Consider the following 18,833-nt stretch of genomic DNA (forward strand, 5'->3'; position numbering starts at 1 on the left):
GACTTTCTACAGATCCTCACTCACCAGATCCTACTGTCCTTGCCTTTGAATCATCTAGGCTAGCTCAGCCCACACACTATGCAATAATCCTCATCAAATGCCACTATCTCTTGTCATTTTTAATTTGTGTATGAGGGAGAAAGCAAAGACAATGGTCAAAACTGAAAGTGTTCCTATTTCTTTGTGAATAGCAATGCTGAGAAGTCTGCCAGAGTCCAAAACATCAGAGAGACATGGTTAACTTAACCAGTTTCTCCCATGTGGTCATGCTGAGGGCCCACTCTTAGGACAATGATATCCAAGACTGCAAAGCACATCATTGTTGCTTTTTGATGCTTTTGATTTAGGTGTGTTTTTGACACATCTTTTCTTCAAGGTTCCCATGGCACACTGTCCATTCTCTCTGTGGAATTAGGAAAACAGCTCATTAGAAACTCAGAGCTGCCAAATAGGATGATTTCATCAGGGCTCTCTGCCAACTGAAGTGGTCCATGCATTTGGCAATCCAGCACCTGCTGGCAGAGCACATTGCTTGGAACAGGCAACACATTGCTCCCCCTGTATTCTTCACAAATGGGATGTCTTTCATATTCATCAGAAAGTCTGAGAAATTATCTCTTTTTCTGACCTCTGTGTTACTGCTCCTTGCCGTCAGCCATCCCCCTTCAAGAGATACATTTCCACTTCCTGAATAATCCGCACTCATGAGGATCTCTGTGTCACCATCGCTGTCTGAAATCCCCTATCTGAAGACATCTGGCTAAGATTATGCCGTATTTTGAAAAGTTTAGCTCTGCCAACAGAAAAAATAGAGAGAAATGATGTTGACAAAAAAAAAAAAAAAAAAGGAAAACAAAAACAACCCCCTCTGCTTTGCATATCTGTTAATAATGTTGATGATGTATATGGAAATTCCCCATTCCATTCAATGTTTTTCCATTTCTCAAGGGAATTTTCCTAAACTCAGCATAGTAAAACCCACCTTAGTATTTTATACTTATACCCTAACATTTGTAAGCTTCCTTAGCTACTACATTTTCTACAGACATTGACTTCATTAATCTTTTGTGCAGTTCCAGCCTGCAGTTTGTTTTCTTCAGATCCTTGATGATAATGGACTCATTCTGGTTCTGAGAATTTCTCGAGTGCCTTGAAACCTTACTTAACTGAACACAATACAAGCTTCTGAGGGCTATCAGTAATGTAGCACTTTCCCCCATCCCCTGTAAATCTCATGGTCACAGCACAACTTGTGCTATCAATTGTCCTTTGTTTTTATTTTTGTAATTTTTGACTAGCCATGTTCCACAACTGATGACTGTCTTGTCATCCTTTCTGCTTCATGTTTAGCTCATAACTTTCCAACTCAAGCCAGATTAGTTCTGAAACACTCCAGTAGCTCTTTATGAGTGGAAAGACATTTGATCCCATGCTGATACATTTATTGCCTTTACTGTGAGAATCTGTATTCCGTTCCAGTAGAGCTGGAGACATTGTGAGTCTTTGAGCGGAAAGGAGAAGAATCTGAGAATCTGACTTGTCCATAGCACAATAGACAAGCCTCTCCTGATGACACCCCTGTGCTAGTGTAAAAAACGTTTATATGATGATTGGATAATTTTGTTTAAGACAATACATTTGATATTTTGGAAGATGATGCTGGAAACATTCCAGCTGGAGACTTTACTGCAAGGAATAAGCCATTCTGCTTTTTAATTTTTATGGTCTCTCTAATAAGCATGAAGTCAACAACAACAACAAAAAAAAAATAAAATAGGAAGCCCCAAATACTCAATGTCCTCAAAGAAATACAAGTTGTGTCTCATATGTATCCAAAGTATTTGGCGTTTATAGCCAGAATCACAAATATTTCCTTTTGAAACTATTTCCCTTGGCTATCTTCACAACATACTGCTGAAAAATTTCCTTTTTTTTGTCCTGAAGTTGAAAGTAGTAGTTGAAGTCCTACATTTAGTAGGACAGAGATGCTTGTTTGTAGCAGTTTGTAGCACATTAGGAAACAGTACTGGCATATTACATGCACGAATGCTTTTTTACATGTAAAGCAGTCTATTTAGCTGTGTTTTTAACCAGAAACTAGATCACATTGACAAAAATGGAAAGGGGAAACAGTACATATTGGAAAAAACTAGCCCATGTGGTCACTTTGCATTGACAGAAACAGTTTAAACAGGGTTCTCAGCTAGCAAGGGAAGCACAACTTTTCATTCAGCTTTCCATGCTTGTGACTAGAACAGAAATCACTGAATCGGAAAGGATCAAGGCTAAGATCCTCAACATCTGCCCCTGGGCACTGCAGACCACATGCCCATTCATTCCAGCAGAATTAAGGTGTCCCTTTCCTTCAGTTCAAAAGGTTGTTGCAGGAAATACAGTGTGAATTCTCAGTACTTGCTATGTTAGGAAATGTTATCAATTACATAACGTGAATTCAGTGTGCATTATATATACCAACATACTTTTAAGTAGGCTCTAATGCTAGAGTAATTTCATAGGCAGAATTTTTTATCTCCAAATAATCTCTTTTTGCTTCTGGAAGTGAATACCATGCGACAATACTTAATTCAAAATGGGTAATTAGGAATCTTGCCAATAATGCTTAATGCTTTTGGTATGCTGAGACCTCAGCAGATTGCTCTGAAGGTGATGTTGTGCATTAGCTTAGTTTTTTACCCATTTTGGATCATCTAGAGTGCTGCAGCTGACCCTTGACACCATCTGGTACATGTGAGCCACAGCAAAGCATCATAGCCTCTGCCTGGTGGTATGACCCAACACAACACTCATATCTCAGGATGTAATGTAAGAAGATGTGGGGCGCCTCGGGTATGAGAAGTAAGAAACATGGGAGATTTGCATGTGTTAGAATTATAGCTGCATAATTTCCTGCTTTTATGGAAAAATCTCGACTTGTAATTGCCATAATATATCTAGGAAATTAATAGTTGAAGGTATGAAGTTAACATTCAGGACCAAGTCATGCCCTTATTTGGGATACAGAACTCACCTATGAAAGAAGACCACTGATAATTCATTTGGTGTAGTGCATTAAACATTTTCAGGGTAGAGAGAGGAAATTTCATGACACTGTGTTTACAACTAGAGTTACGGTCTTTGAATTTCTAGACCTGAGAATGAAATAATAACAGCAGACCTTGTCCAAAGCCAGTGGAATGCTTTTTAATACTGTTTAGCTGTTTGTTTACTTCTTAAATTATTCTCAAATTTATTAGCTAAATTTTACTATGATGTAAGATACTACATCAACTGCTGAGCAAGAATTGCAACAACTTTAGTGGAGTTAAATAGATTTGAATCAGATAAAAATGTAGTTCTGAGTTTTCACCTAAATTGCAGTGAACTGACAACTAATGGTGCTAACAAATATATAATAAAACCCAGAGTTGCATATTGTACATTTTGAAATGTTACCAAAACAAGTGCTGATCCCTAAACATATTGTATATTGTACAAAAAGAAGGAATGTTCTTCTTCATTATTTATGACTGAGTGATTTATGGATTTTAGATTGTGGTTCAATGTTGATTTTCTCCATGCTTGCTGTTTTCCCCTGATCTTAATTCAACAATCCTTTTAATATTGATCTGGAAATGACAAGCAATGCAAATTTTTAATGTTTTGCATCATGTGGCATACTTCAATTACTGAGATTTATTATCATGAATAATTTATAGATGTGCTCTTTAATTTTCCATTGACTGCGGCCATCTTTTAAAAAATGAATGTAGTCTTCAGGAGACTTGATGAATTTGACAGGCATGGGTAGATGTCTTCTGTACAACCACCTGTGACTGAGATTTTCCCACCTTATCTCACTGTCCCTGGAGGTGTTCAAGACCAGGCTGGATGGGGCCCTGGGCAACCTGGTCTAATACCAGATCTGGAGATTGGTCGCCCTGCCTGTGGCAGTGGGGTTGGAACCTGATGATCCCTGGGGTCCCTTCCAAGCCAAGCCATTCCATGATGATTCTATCACAGTACAGTCTAGCACTACATCTTAAAAGGAACATTTTAGACATATAGTCTTCCAAGCACTGATGTGTCTGTTGATACTGTAAATACGACAAACTATTCCTTAAGCAACAATTTTACACTGAGATCGTGAACCTTTATCCCAGCCTCTAAGTATTTTCAGTTCTTATATGCAAACTAGTGTCTCAGGACTGCAAAGCATTAATATCTTGTACACTAATCATCCTTAGAGGCCTAGAGGAAATGAACTTCTATTAGGTGAGGAAAGACAGATCTCAGATTTTTAAGCACTACATGCTCAGAGAGATTGGGTGGAACTCTAATGACACAATGGTGGAAAGTAAGAGTTATGAAATCTTTTAGCCTCAGAGGAGAATTATTTCTTTAGAGAATGGAGCATTATAAGAGTGAGACTGCCAGGCTTTAGGAGCTACCAAACTGTCTTGAAATGAGAACGAATCAGAAAAATAAATGGCCTGCCTTTTCACAATGGAACAACAATAACAGTTCCTCCTAGCTATGTTCTACATCAAAGACACTGCACAATAAAGGTTTCCAGCAATAGGAGGGGAGGGGAGATTGTGGTAAAATCGTTACTCTTTTGCACGGAATCAATCTAAAAGCTGTTTTATGATGAAAATTATTTTCAGATGGTAGGGCTTGTTAACAGGAACTTATTTCAAAATGACATAGGTAACTTTGATAGAAGGAAGTATGTGGTTCAAAACTACTGTAGGTATCATTTACTCATTGTCTTCTGACTTCTCTTCAAATTAAAAACAATTACATCCAAACAAGGTCACTGCATGTATGCTTTCCAGTTGTCAGATTGAAAAAATTCATGTCCGTATTTTGAGGTGACAAAATCTTAATAATAATTGGTACTTACCTATCACCTACCTGAACTAATTAAATGTTCTTTCAAATGCTAGTAGTTCAGCCTTTGGAGTGCATCATGCAATATAGTCATTACTCCTTTTTATGGAGCACTATACTGCAGCTCAGCAGATGGGATTTTCAAAAGTGTCTAGTATTGCCCTGTCCTCACTTCTGCTGAAGTTGAGAGTTTTCACATCGATATTTTTGAGTATGCATCAAGAGAACACCAACTCTCTCGTTGACCTCAACACCGGGAGAGAGAAATCAAGGCTGATGGCCTTTGAAAAGCTTTTCCTAAATGACTTCAGCCAACGTGTCATAACAAGACATTAACTGAAACAGACAGGTCATTGGGTCACCTCTTCCAATGAACACAATGCACTGCCTTTATAGGGAAGTTTTAAGATGTTTCATTCACCTGCTGAGAATTGAGTGCACAGTGCTTGTGAGAAGTCTGTGAATGGAATCTCTGTTTTCACATTGCTAGCGTGGGACAAGAGACTGGGTGAAGGTATACATTATGAATCTCACGATAATTGAAGTTTGTGTAGCTCCATATGACTAGGCAGACATTTTCCCTGCACTGCCACATACAGAATAAAAATATCAAAACTTTCAAGTACTTTTGCAATCACAGAATCCAAGTTAAATATTACAACTCATTATATGGTCACAAGCCATTAGTTTTGACTCCAAATTGGCAAGAAAGCAGCAATTTGGAATTCATATGCATGTGGGAAAAAATGTACTCAGAAAAATCTAAAAATTAATCAGAAAAAATGTGTTTCATAGCAATTCCCTTCTTTCCATTTTAACACCCTATTGCTTATGATGATGGCTCATTAGCTTCTGTCAAATATTTCATCATTTAATCCTCAGCCTTATTTGAGAATGGCTACATTACATTTCTCTTCTGGCTCTAAGGAGGTTTATATTTGTTAGCATGGACTTAAGATTTGCTTAGTGCTATTCCATTTCACCAATTCATAGTATTTCAAATATATATTTATTCACTTGTCATTCTTCTACAATGCTAAATCTGTATTTCAGATATGTAGGAAATTTCTTCATAGTGGTACTTTTTTCAAGTTACTGCTTAAAAAATGTTTAATGCTACATATGGAAACCTACTGAAAGAGGTGGTTGGAACAATTAATGACTTCCTACTGAACTGCAGTCCCTTTTTTCTTCTCTGTTCCAACAGCCTGTTAAAATAATTGTATTGGCAGCTAGCAAAAAATTTGGAATGCTCATTAAAAGAAAAAGATAAATATTTTTTTCAGACAGTGTATGATTATAAATGTCTGGAAATTACCAATGACAAAAAATTTACTGCAGCTGTGTACTACCTTCTTAAATAAGTGGGAAACATTTATCTTGTTTTGGCTTTTGTTTTGAATTGGAGAAACTCTCTTAATCAGTATATAATTCTTCTGCATCTACTAAATGTTTAAAATGTCCACCTGTTGCCCCTAGTAAATGGAATTCCATGGAACACATGTAGTTACTGAATCAAGATGTGTAACTTTGTAGGGACCTGTGCTGCTCAGTTTGCACAATGTTAAAATAGAATGGCATATGTCATAGCCCTGGTGAGTGTTCTTCTGGAGAGTCCCAGATCCCAGACAGCAAACCCAACTGCTGTGTCTAAATCCTGACAAAATGAACCCATTGTTCTGAGTAGGCTGGCAGAACCAAAACATTTTTCTGTGATATTTGAGAAATGATATTTGAGAAATGCTGAGTCATTCATTCTTATATATGTGACAGCAAAAGCTTGGATTAGACCTTTGAAATGGCACATAAGTGTGAACTACTGTGGCTCCAAGTACAAAGAAGATCAGGCTTGGAAACTTGTCTTTCCACCACCCTCACCAACCTGTAATCGTAAGGGTGAGATTTTATCTTTCCTAACTTTGACTAAGATGCCTAACTTTGAAATGGGTGAAACAGTAGTTTGAGCTTCCTGGGAACCCAAGCCTTTCAGGAGATGGTGTAGCTGTTAAATCTGAGCATACGACAAGTATCTAAAATCACTGAAAAGAATCAGTCTGCAGGTTTTAAACTGTCGACTTTACAGGGAGTCCAGGTGATTAACTGTGACTACATATTTAATTTTCGATTGCTAAAATCAAGTGAGATACACTCGATACAAATTACATATGTATTCTGTCACCTGCATGGTTTATAAGCAATAGATTAGATTTTATGTACTTATCAGAAAACAATAAGTCAAAGTTGTTTTGACTATGTAATTTTACTCTAATGCAACGAAGTATGGTAGAATAAGATTATACAAGTGAAGAGTACTTCTGCATAATTTGTATAATGATGATGATTATCATACTGGTTAACAGTTGGGAGGAAGAAAGCAATCGGCAGAAGATGGGAAGGAGTGCAAGCAACTAAACTATAACAGTGATCAAATATCACCAGAAAAAAATAAAGAAAAGAATAAATAAATAAACAAATAAAAACAGCTCAATTTGACTTGAGGATTGCAGTCACAAGTATACATTAATAGTAAATTATACATTAATCCTCAGTGGATGCAGCAGAAAATAATTTAAGCTGAAGTGCACTTTAGAAATTAGGGCTGCTTCTCTTTTGTTGCTTTTTGATGTTACAGAGGTCTGGGTAAGTGTTATGTTTTAATGCAAATTACCAAGATTAGTATGTCTGCAATTTATCTACAAACAGTTTAATTTCCTTCAGTACTGCCACTATCCATCTCATTCTCTTTGAGATGCTCCAAGGAGAGAAGAATTGTTAGGGTACAAGAAATACTTAATTTTTAAAGGTCATCTTGTTTTTGAGACTTTCTTGTGATCGGGCTAACCATCTTGAAGTGTAAACAAAGACTAAAGCAAGGTCATGCTACCATGTTCACAGAATTCCAGGAACTCACAGTATAAGCTACAAAGAAATTAAATTACAATATTATAAAGCTATGTTAAAATGACCTCTGCCTCAGTTTCTGGAGAAAGGTGGGAGAAATGAACAAAGTACACGAGTACTCATTTTTCAAGTACTTGTCTAAGAGCAACTAATTAGAACCACTTCTGTTCGAAGACAGCAGGACCTATATAGGAAAAGCCTTCAGTATTTTGGCTTAAAAATAAATGAAGTTTTTATCCAGTTCAAAAGTATTTGAATTATCTTTGATATAATTTTGCCAAAGCTCTTTCATTACAATTATTTTAGAAAGAATACTGAAATCTATTCTAAAATTTAAACCACTCCTTGCACTCTGCTTCCCCAAATCTACTTACATTCAATGCTTTAAGGTCCACTTTGTGGATTTAAAACAATATAACAAGGACGTTCCACTGTAAATCTGTCTCTTTTGCAGGGCCTAATCTCAGCTTCCACTTGTCTGAAGCTCAAATAACTTTTCTTCCTCTCCACAGTCAAAAATATTATATGGGGAAATACAAAATGTTTTCACCATATTATTAATCCCAAAGAGCTAATAGTGTTTTATTGCTATGCAATTTGTGTATGTGTGGATGTGTAGAGGCAAAGGAGGGGGTGCATAACAGATGGTTATTACAAATATTGCTGTACTGTATACATTTCATTTGTAGATTCTGCTCTTGCACATGAACTCTTTCAACTCTCAGACTGTATAGCACAAGGGCTTACACAATATCCAGTAATTTTTGGCAGTTGCTGCTCAGCCTTTCATCGTTGCCAGATCTTTGGCAGTATAAGCTAAATCCCTGGGTAGTATACAACAAGCACAAGGTCCTCATTATAGTGCAATTTAATACTTGGGGCCAGCAGGCTCTACATACAGTGTAAACCCAGAGTCTCTCTCTTGCTTTATGATGGAACAACTGTTAAATGCGTAGTGCCTTATAAAGTTGCCAGAATTAAAGGGGTAATTATTTATATACACATTCTGATCCAACATAAATAAAGAAATTAATGGGGTAAATTTCAGATGTTAGATATACTTAAATATATGCATTTATGCCACCAGGGAACAGTGACAATTGGCTCAGTAGTGTACAGAGGGCATTATGGTATATTCAGTATCACAAACAGCATTAAGTTTGTAATACATACAAGTACTAGAAACAACGTAGATAAACAAAAATATAGTTGGACACACAAATGATCCTTTTCTGCCTATTTTTCAATGCATTACTTGAAGTATTAGCGACAGCTCTGAATTACCAGACAAGTATGTGCAACGACCTTGAAGTTTCAAAGTCCATTCATATTCCAGGTGAGAAATGTAGAATATGTTACTGAAGTTCTTTGCAATCTATCTATGTGGATAGCTCTCTTCTCAAAGATATCAGTTCAGTGCTCTGCTATTCTGCCAACCTACACAGCCAAACAATTAGTTACAAACAAAGGCTTGACATAACACCCACCCTTCAAGAACAGCCTTGCTCAGCCCCAGCATTAGAAGTGTATTGCTCCCAATATCACAATTATTCTTACAATCATTCTTACCATATCAGCCTCATGGAGGATCTACACCCACTTCCATACTTTAATTTTTTTTTAAATCACTGAATATAATTTCCTGCTCCATGAGAAGCAATTAAATGGAATGTGCTCCCCATGCACACTGTATTAAAAATATTCGTGACATCTTCTTATTGAGCTGTAGTTGCTCACCACACGTTTCTTTTTACACTGATACTTTCTTTCTGTGTTGAGCAATAACACAGATATTTTTCACAGAGGAAATACTGCTAGTCACAATGATATTCTTGCACGGAGCATGTTAGACATATCAAGAGGAAGGTGTTGGACTTCCTTTGGCTGAGATACTTGCCAAGCAATTTCTGTTATTATATCAGCCTGATATAATTTGGTTTTGATCTTGACTCAGTTCCTACTGCCACTAGCTCTAAATTAAGAACTCTGTTTTTATTTGCTAAGTGGGAATTTGACAGCAGCAAAAACAGCCAGATTCATTTCTTACATACATGGGTGGACATAGAGAACCGGAAGGCATTATGAAGAAGATTGGAAAATGCCTTTAATTTATCATCTCCTTGTTAGGGGAAAGGAAAAAAGTGCAACTTAAGGAAATATGAGGAATAGCAACACAAAAAACAATGAAGTTTATGCCATTTTCTTCTGAAATGTACACCTTGGTCATTTGTTTGTCTGCAGAGTCTCTGAATACTCACTGCTGTAGCACAGTTAAGAGCTTCGCAGTCTGTAAGTGGTCTCAGCTCACTGCCTTTCTCCTAGCAGATATCTTTGATAGCAAAGCTGGTGTTCTGAATTCCACCACCCAACTCCCACTGGCTCTTCAAAATACCAGGAAAATTTTATTCCATGGGGCAGAGGGATTACAGAACAGAAGTACATAAATTAAGCTTATTAGTGGAGTCACACTGAAAATGTGAATCACATGGCTAAGTAAGGAGGAAAAAGGGGTTAATTAGAATGGCCAAGCCAACCCCAATGATCAAGGCCATAAACAGAAATATGTTTTTTATTAATTCACCTTCAGCATTGTTTTTGTTGTTGTTGTTGTTGTTTCATTAAAAATGAAATGAGGCATTGAAATCAGGAATGAGATAGCTGTAACAATGTATAACTGCAGCAGGGGGGTTGGAACCAGATGATCTTTGAGGTCCCTTCCAACGCAAGCCATAGTGTGATTCTGTGATTCTATGATTCTATGACTCAGTGTAGAGATGTACTGTGTTTTACACCAATTTATTAGTATTAGAAGTGATCTCACTGTGTCTTGATTTTAAGACAATTTCACAAAATTGAGCATTGGTTGTTATGAGGCTGCTTGGCACAAGAACCCATAGCGAACTTGATGTTAAGTAAAATCTGAGGTAAATCGTGTATGTTTCTTTTTATAATAGTATTATTATGATCTTGGCAGAATTTTCATGAGCTTAGATTTTTGTCACTAAAATTTCCTTTATCGGATAAGATTTATCACAACAAGGCTTCAGTATTTTACTAGCTCCTTAAAAGATGAAATTAGACTGGTGCTGGAAAAGGCTTGGCTGCTTAGATCAAAGCTGGCTGAAATTCCGTTTTTCTTCATGGGAATCTAGGATATTTTGAACAATTTTTTTTCACAGTGGAGATGAAAGTAGAGTTGTTTAAATTTCCCAAGGAAGCAAAATGAAAAAACAACAATGATCTTTTTGATATTAGTCATTTTTTGAGAAACTCAACATAATTTGGTCACATCTTTCTAAAATGAAAACAAATCAATACTGCATCAGTACCAGTTCTCCAGAGGAGTTTCAGAACAACCGAAGAAATTCCCATGAATTAGGAATAATGAGTCTAGGTGCAGAAGACAAAGTTGTAGTCAGGTTTACCAGTGCTTTCAGGAGCAGTGCTTGATGAGGAAGAGCCTGGACATTCTGAGACCTTCCTATATGTATAGTGTAGTGGGCGTGCATCTGAGCATGTCTTCCAAGTACTGTGTTCATTTGCCATTCAATATCCCCTATAAAACAAATAAATAGTCTTCTCATTTTGAAAATGGAGACAAAAAGAGACAGGAGACATTGCTAAGATGTAAGTTCATCTCTGCAACACTTAACCTTGGAAAGTCAGAGGCTGAAAACAACCAGAACATTAAGGAAATATGCTGGAAATATATTGCTTGTGCTTGTAATTTGGATTGGAGGATAACACATTCCTTCATTCAGGATTCACAATGATGCTTTTCTTCTCAGGTCAGGAAACTCACTTAGTTCTACATCTTCTAAAAGAAAATTCAGGAAAGTAGTCCTGATTGTGCCAGTACAGTGAGGTATTTTCCATAAGCTTCTCCTTACTTGTTTCCAAATTTGTACACTTCCTGTAAATCACTAAAATAATTATTTGCTCACAGGGCCAAATAGAGAATCACTTTGGAATTGAGTGGGTTAGATGCACTTCTGGGAATCTCACATGCCTGAAGAAATTATGTGGCTCCAGAGTGAGAGGACAAATGGAAGATTTGAAGATCAATATTTTAATCTTAGCTACTCTTGCAGTAGGCCATGTATTTATCCATCCAAAGTCTCAAAATGAAAACTGTACTTGAGTCAGCAGCTTAATGTTCTTGGAAAAATACGTTTTCTGTGATGCTAAATATTCACCATGTTGACAATGACACACCTTTACTTCATACACACTTCTATGTCAGACACCATTCTGTCAGACTGGCTCTCTGCTGCCATCTGTCACACGGTAACAACATGTAATGGGATATTGGTGGGAAGGTTCAACCTCTACTGACATCCCACCAACATCCACCTCTGATATCATGGGGCCAACATCATAAAATAGGATGCATTACTTTCAGAACAGCCCTGGTAGTAATTGCTATTACAGTAATAATAAATGTATAGTTGAGGTCTGTAAAATAATAAAATATGATTTAGCGTTAAATAGTTTTCTAAGAAATCATTATAGCTGATTGAAATGTTATATAGCCCTGTGAACAGTTTATACTCTGTTAAGGATCTATAATATGAAACACTTATTTGTTTCTCTGTTCTAGCAGAGCTCCAAAGGAGCTATTAAAGTATAGATGGTGAACAAGCATTAAGTACAAGTCACAAAACTTAATTAAATCCTAATATGACTACTGATAGATTATTAAACTCAAAATTATTCTCCTATTCCATCATGTATTAACTGCACTTTGAAAATGTGTATACTTTAATTTTACAAAAACAGAAAAGAAATAAAAAGTAATGAAATTATTGTACAGCATCATAAAAATGTTTAAGTAATTATGCAATTCTAAAAAAGCCTCTACCTTATTCCAAAACATTAAGGCAATTTTTATAAGACTTTATGCTGTCTTATGTGATTGCTGTGCTGAGCCAACTCAGGAATATTCTTACCTAAAACTATATTTTACTGCAAACCATAGGGCAAATTAAATTGGAACAAAAGAATCTGGCAGAAGAGTGAGACATAAAGCCATGCCCTGTGATTTTACACCCTATCATGTTAAATCTGAAATTTTAACATAGTTTCTAATAGAAGTATCCTCCTCAACATGAGCTATCATCTTCTTGGGGTGCCTTAGCCATTTCATATGTGTTGCTGTCAGCAAGGGTTGGCACGGTACCCAGTACATATGGAAAAGGTCTATCAGTGCACATGTTCCCAGGTTCATGAATCTCGATGAGAAGTCATTTGTGCTATTTCTTCAAAATAATAGCCCAAGTAGGAATATCACCAGTTAAAATAGATTCATGACTTACGTGCGTTATGGATGCATGCAAGTTGTGTGTTCCCAAATTTCAAGTGATGGGCAGGAACAGTCTGAATCCAACATCCTGTGACCAAAACACCAATCAGATTCTCTGTTTGTACATTCCTGAAAGTTCTTACTGGACATTCAGCAATGTGACAGTGTTCTGACATCCAAAATTCAGTACTCTGAACTGGGAGAGGTGCCAAAATACAAACTGAGTCTAAAACTCTGAACCAGCTCTAAACCTGCATGTTGATAATTTAGTAGACACTGCACTCACTGTGCTTCCTTGACTCAAACTACTAATTGAATGCAAATAATGGCATAAGAATAGTTTGCAGGTAGAGACGGTGCTAGATGAAAGGACTAGCAAGTGTTCAGCAGCTGATCTGCATCTCTCTGTCTGTTTCCCCCCTGTAGCATTTTCAGCAAGAGAAAATGAGGCTGAATTTCGGGGTGAGGGGATGATCCCCAAACAAGGAAATTTTGAATAATACTTTCTTTGGAATCAAACAGCAACACTGTTTCCTCTGAGAAAACTCTTTGAAAATTATGAGTTTTCTTTGAGTTAGCGGATGCCAAAAGATGGGCTGAATTGCAGCTGTTTTTGGAGCTCAGCATATACTTTCAACCTGTTCTTGGTATCCTTCTCTAAGGAGAAGGATACCAAGTGCTTAAAAGCTGAAAAAATATGCACTAGCTTGTAAAAAAATCATATTCTGCAAGGTTTAAAAGATCTTTTTTGTAAAAGGCTTGATTTTGAAAATTTAGGCTCAGCTGCTTCCACAAGGCTTTTGCAGCTCCTACATGGAATATAATCTTGCCGTGGGTTTGAAAAAATTACAAATCTCTTGATAGTGATGCCTCTGGCTTTTAGTAGGACTCCTTCATGGTTACTGCAGGATGGCAAGTTATGTCTCTCTGGTTCCTGCTGAGTGAAGACAATCAGGAGGTACTGGGGATGTGTGGGGCTCAGCAGACTCAATCATATCACTTCAGAACCCAGCCAGTGTCAGCACAGCAGGGGCAGGGCTGTTCCTCGCTCCGACAGCTGGCAGTGGCTTGGATGTTTACATTATTTCTTCAAGAAACAAATGCAGCAGCAATGGAGAAGTCCCTTCTCAGAGCTGACAAGCCCCGTAGTGCAGCAGTGTTAACATTTCACAGACTAAATGGAGTGAGATAGGAAAAAATGAAAGAACAGTTCTGGAGATAGGTGGGGGTTGTGGTGTTGTTATTGTGTTGTTTTTTGTTCTTTTGTGGTTTTTTTTTTGTGGCGTTTTTCTTATATTTGGTCTGTGATGGAAAACATTTCTTTTCAAATGCAGATAATAATAAATCATAAATAGCTATGAGATGTATTGTGGTATATGTTGATATATATGATGAGGGCATATATGTCATTGTCTGTGTTGATGAAGCTTAATAATGTGACCAGATATGGTTGGGGGCATTCTGTTTGCCCATTTGCAAGAACAGGGGTGTTAATAATAAATGAACAAACATTAGGCTGGTAGTTACATAACGAAAAAAAAGTTCCAAATTGCTCTGCTTTCCTTTGGAGGGGAATCTGAATAACAGGGCAGAAAAACAAGTGTGAGGAGCTAAGGATCAGCCCCGTGCCATCCGTGTTTGCTCCATGTTCTGATCTGCTGCGTCCTGCTGATGGGAGCTGTGAGCAGCTCAGTGATTCATCCCGTAGGTGGCTGCCTGTCATGGGTGGGTGAAGCTCTTCCTATAAATAGATCGTGCATGAGCTCACAGCACATTTGGGGAATGCTTGGAATGGAAGGTGTTCCCAAAAAGCCCTGGGTATATCGTTATTTTTTGTACTGCAGTTTGGTGCTAGCAGCTGACAGTTTCAATAATTGGATCAACATACCTACTGCAAATGACAGCAGGTTTAACTCAGCTGTTTATAGTTCTGTAGCGGATAAATTATGTTCTATGAAAATGATTTTATTTCAGGTGAGATTTCAGGGAGACAGGAGAAGGAAATCCAGTCTGTCCTTTGCAGAAGATAGAGATCCCAGTGCTGCTGGCCCAAAAGACATGCCCTCTGACAAGGTGTGAGCTGGGCAGAAATGCAGTGGCAGTTTCAGTTCATGGCTGCAGTGTGAATAAGAAGTTCAGTGCTACAGTATAATGACTCAGTGCCGTTTCTGCTCCCTGTTCTCTTACAGGCAGTGAACAACTCATCAGAGCCAAATCCAAACAGGGGCATGCACGCCCTCCCACCCAACTTGAGATATTTGGGTTTTGGAGCATAAACTGGAGGTGGGTGGAGTAAGTACCTGTATGATGAAGATATTATCCCCTCAAAACCATCTAAAGGCAGTAGACTGACTTACACAGGTAACAAGAAATGCTGCTGCTCTTCTTTGGTGTGAAAAGTTACTCAGAGTCTCAGCAAATCATCACCTGCAGGGTACTGCAGCTGGAACATCCTCGTGAAGGAGAAGCCTTGTCTTCTCTCTAAAATGAAGTGCAAATCTTATGTTAAGATGTTTTTATTTATGTGGCAACCTAAAGCTTAGAGCACTTATCTGAAACCCTGCAATGTGGGGTCTTTCAGAAGATCTTTCAGAACAATTTCTTCCTTTTTTTTAAATATACGAAGGTTTCTTTAAAAGCAATAGCTCCTATTTTATGATGTTGGCCCCTGAGAGCAGAGGTGGATGTTGGTGATTTGGCAGTAGAGGTTGAATCTTCTCACCAATACTCTTTTAAATTTTGTTGCCATGTGACAGATGGAAGCAGAGGGGCAGGCTGACAGAATGGCGTCTCACATGGAGGTCTGGATGAATCACAAAATCGCAGAAACCATTTGCGTTGGAAGGGACCTTTAAAGGCCATCACTCCAACCTCCCTGCAATGAGCAGGGACACCTACAGCTCCATCAGGTGCTCAGAGCCCATCCAGCCTGACCTTGAGTGCTCCAGGGACAGAGCGTCTACCACCTCTCTGGGCAACCTGTGCCAGTGCCTCACCATCCTTATTATAAAAAACTTCCTTATATGGGTGGTGTAACACTGGAACAGGTTGCCCTCCCTGAAGCACAGGTGTGGAATTGAATTCCTCCATGTGTAAAAATGGCACCCACTGACATTCACTGATGCTTGCTGAATGTTTTTGGAGACCAAGCAGTGGATGTGAGCACAGTGAGGTGGTGGGTGGTGTGTTTTAGCAGTTGTGACAGTGGGTCACCTTCGATGGTGCAGATTGTTATGAGTGTGGCATGCAGGCTCTTGCTCATTGCTGGCAAAAATGCACAGCTCATGGTGGTGACTATGCTGAAAAAGAGCGTTTTGTAGCTGAGAATTTGCTCTATCAAATGCTGTTGAGCTCTTTGTATCAGTTGCAGTTTTCATGGAAATAAATAGAAGGCATTACTTTTGGAGCAGCTTACGTACTTAACATACATTTTCTGAACTCCCATGATACCAAGGCAAATCAGGTCATTAAATTCTGTTAAACCTCTTCTGCAGTCACTTCACTCATGACAAAAACTGTGTACTGAAGTAATTAAATTTTGCTTTCCCTCAGTGAATCATAATTGCAGCAATAGCTCCATGATTCCAAAGCAGTGCTTCCCAAGATGATCTAAAATTTGTATGTTGGAAAAAGAGTAGTACTGTGAACTTCAGAAGTATATTTATTAGGTCCAAACATAGGAAACTTGCCCTTGACAGTCTGTTTACTTACTTTCTCCATCACTGCCTCTCTCCTTCTCTGGCATGAATAATGAATAATGTATCAATGTTGTGTTTTCTTTTTCCTTTCTGTTAACACAAAGAAAAATGGAGATGTTAATTTCTTACAGTGGCAGCTAAGACAAGCACAATTAAGCAGTTTACTTTCTAGGGATTGCTCGCTGAATTCTTCAAGAGGTTCCTCTGCAGCTGATGTAGTTGAGGGCCACAGCATCGATCCTTGGCTGACAGCAAACAGATGGCCTGTCAGCAGAATTGTTCCTACTCTGAGGAGAGTACATCATTAATGAAGCCAAATACAAGCTTACGGTTTCAGCTCCCTGGTACAATATAAGTGGTGCTGTGTATTGTAAGAGTAATTTATTAAAACCCGTGTGTCATTCACAGAAACAAGTTGTGCTGAATCTGTGACATGGAAAAAATCAGCCTTCTCCTGTAACGTATGTTAATGGCTCCCTGTGTTCTTTCTGACAAACTTTACTTTTCCACAGGTGAGTAAGTTCTACAACACTGCTTTGCATCTGCAGGAGCGCATCTCTGTATTTCCTGAGTGGCATGTGTTAGGTGCTGAGGGATACAGCAAAACCTGGGGCAGCCAGAAATGCCAATCAGTCTTTTTAGATTTATATAAACTTATTTTTCTTTTTGCCTTACGTCTAGAATAGTCTATTCATTGGAGCGCAACAAAATTCTAGTGACTTGGTGAAATGCTGTGCGTAAAAATTCAGATTTTAAAGCAGACGTGGCTACATAAATAATTCAAAATGAAGTAATAATAAAGATCCCATTTGCTATACATTCCCATTGAAAACATGCCAGCTGTGTCATATCTGCTTGTTTCCCAGAACTCAATTTCTGCAGAGCAGTGTCCTGTGTGACCAAGTTTGCCTACAAAAAAGGTGCATTGCTTCTCAGTCATTTAGCACTTCTGTATGTGGCAATAAAATCATAAACTAGTCCAGAAATCCTACGCAATGAATGATGATTTTAGGATAAAAAATATATAGTTAAATAACTGCGGTGGTGCTTAATCTTAAGAGGCATACATATGGACAACATTCTTAAGCACTGTTTGAAAACATACTTTGTTTTTCTTTCAGTATATTTGTCTCTGTAATGAATATACTACTTGTATTTTTTAAGTAAATTTATTCATATCCCTGTAGACTTTCTTGTCAATTTTATAATTGCTTGAGAGTTTTGTTGAGCAGAATAATTTAGAAGTGTGTCTTGTGTGCTGTCACCTTTGATTAGTGAAGTTCTCTATGGGGGGATGGTGATGGCTGAAGGCTAAAGTGGTTACATACGAGGGTTTTGTTTGAGGAGTTGTAGTTTTTAGTAAGTGACTGCCACTTAAGAAATCTTTAAGTAGACAGAAAAGTATTGTTCCTAAGGTGTATTATTGTACTTTCTTTTTTCCCTTTCATGTTCACCATTTGCTGTTCTTCTATTCTTTCTCTCTCAATTACTATTGATGTTCAGAATGCCTGTCAGCTGATGCCTTTTTATAAGCTGTTCTGCAAGTTGAACACAAATAACATGACAGCTTGCAGGCTACTTGTTGTCATGGTGTTCTTACTTTGCTCTGGGCAATGCCATATAAAGAATATTACATCTCGACTCCTATTTGCATCAACCAAATATTTTAACATTAACACAACAATATCAGAATGGCAGGATGTTTATGACATTACCAGCACCAAGAAAGCAGAATAAAATTATGTTCCATTTCCGCCTACACATTTTCACCCACTCCCAAGCTCTGATCCACTGTGGTTACAGAATTGTTGATTTCTGTGGAGGTAAGTTGATTACAGGGTCTGGGCTCAATTATGAAATTTAATTTCAGTGGTCTTTCTGACTGCAGTTGTGGACATTCGTTAAATGAAATGCAACATGGGAAATGTCACCCTTCATGCTACTCTTTGAACTGGCTTCCAGCAATTTACTCTGAGGTTCAATTTTGAAGTTTCTGATAGGGACTACGCTTTTTTCTATTTTAAATTCTTTCTGTGTAAAAA

General features: G+C 37.8%; 1 long non-coding RNA gene across 1 annotated transcript; it reads right to left on the bottom strand.

Moving 5' to 3' along the window:
* Positions 498 to 17,752, bottom strand: LOC110403402. Its single transcript, XR_002441645.1, has 5 exons — positions 16,805 to 17,752; positions 15,451 to 15,574; positions 13,107 to 13,181; positions 11,217 to 11,347; positions 498 to 793 (listed from the first exon to the last, which is right to left on the bottom strand). It is a non-coding gene; the product is annotated as an uncharacterized LOC110403402 (long non-coding RNA).

Source organism: Numida meleagris, chromosome 8 (genome assembly GCF_002078875.1).
Source record: "Numida meleagris isolate 19003 breed g44 Domestic line chromosome 8, NumMel1.0, whole genome shotgun sequence".
NCBI lineage: Eukaryota > Metazoa > Chordata > Aves > Galliformes > Numididae > Numida > Numida meleagris.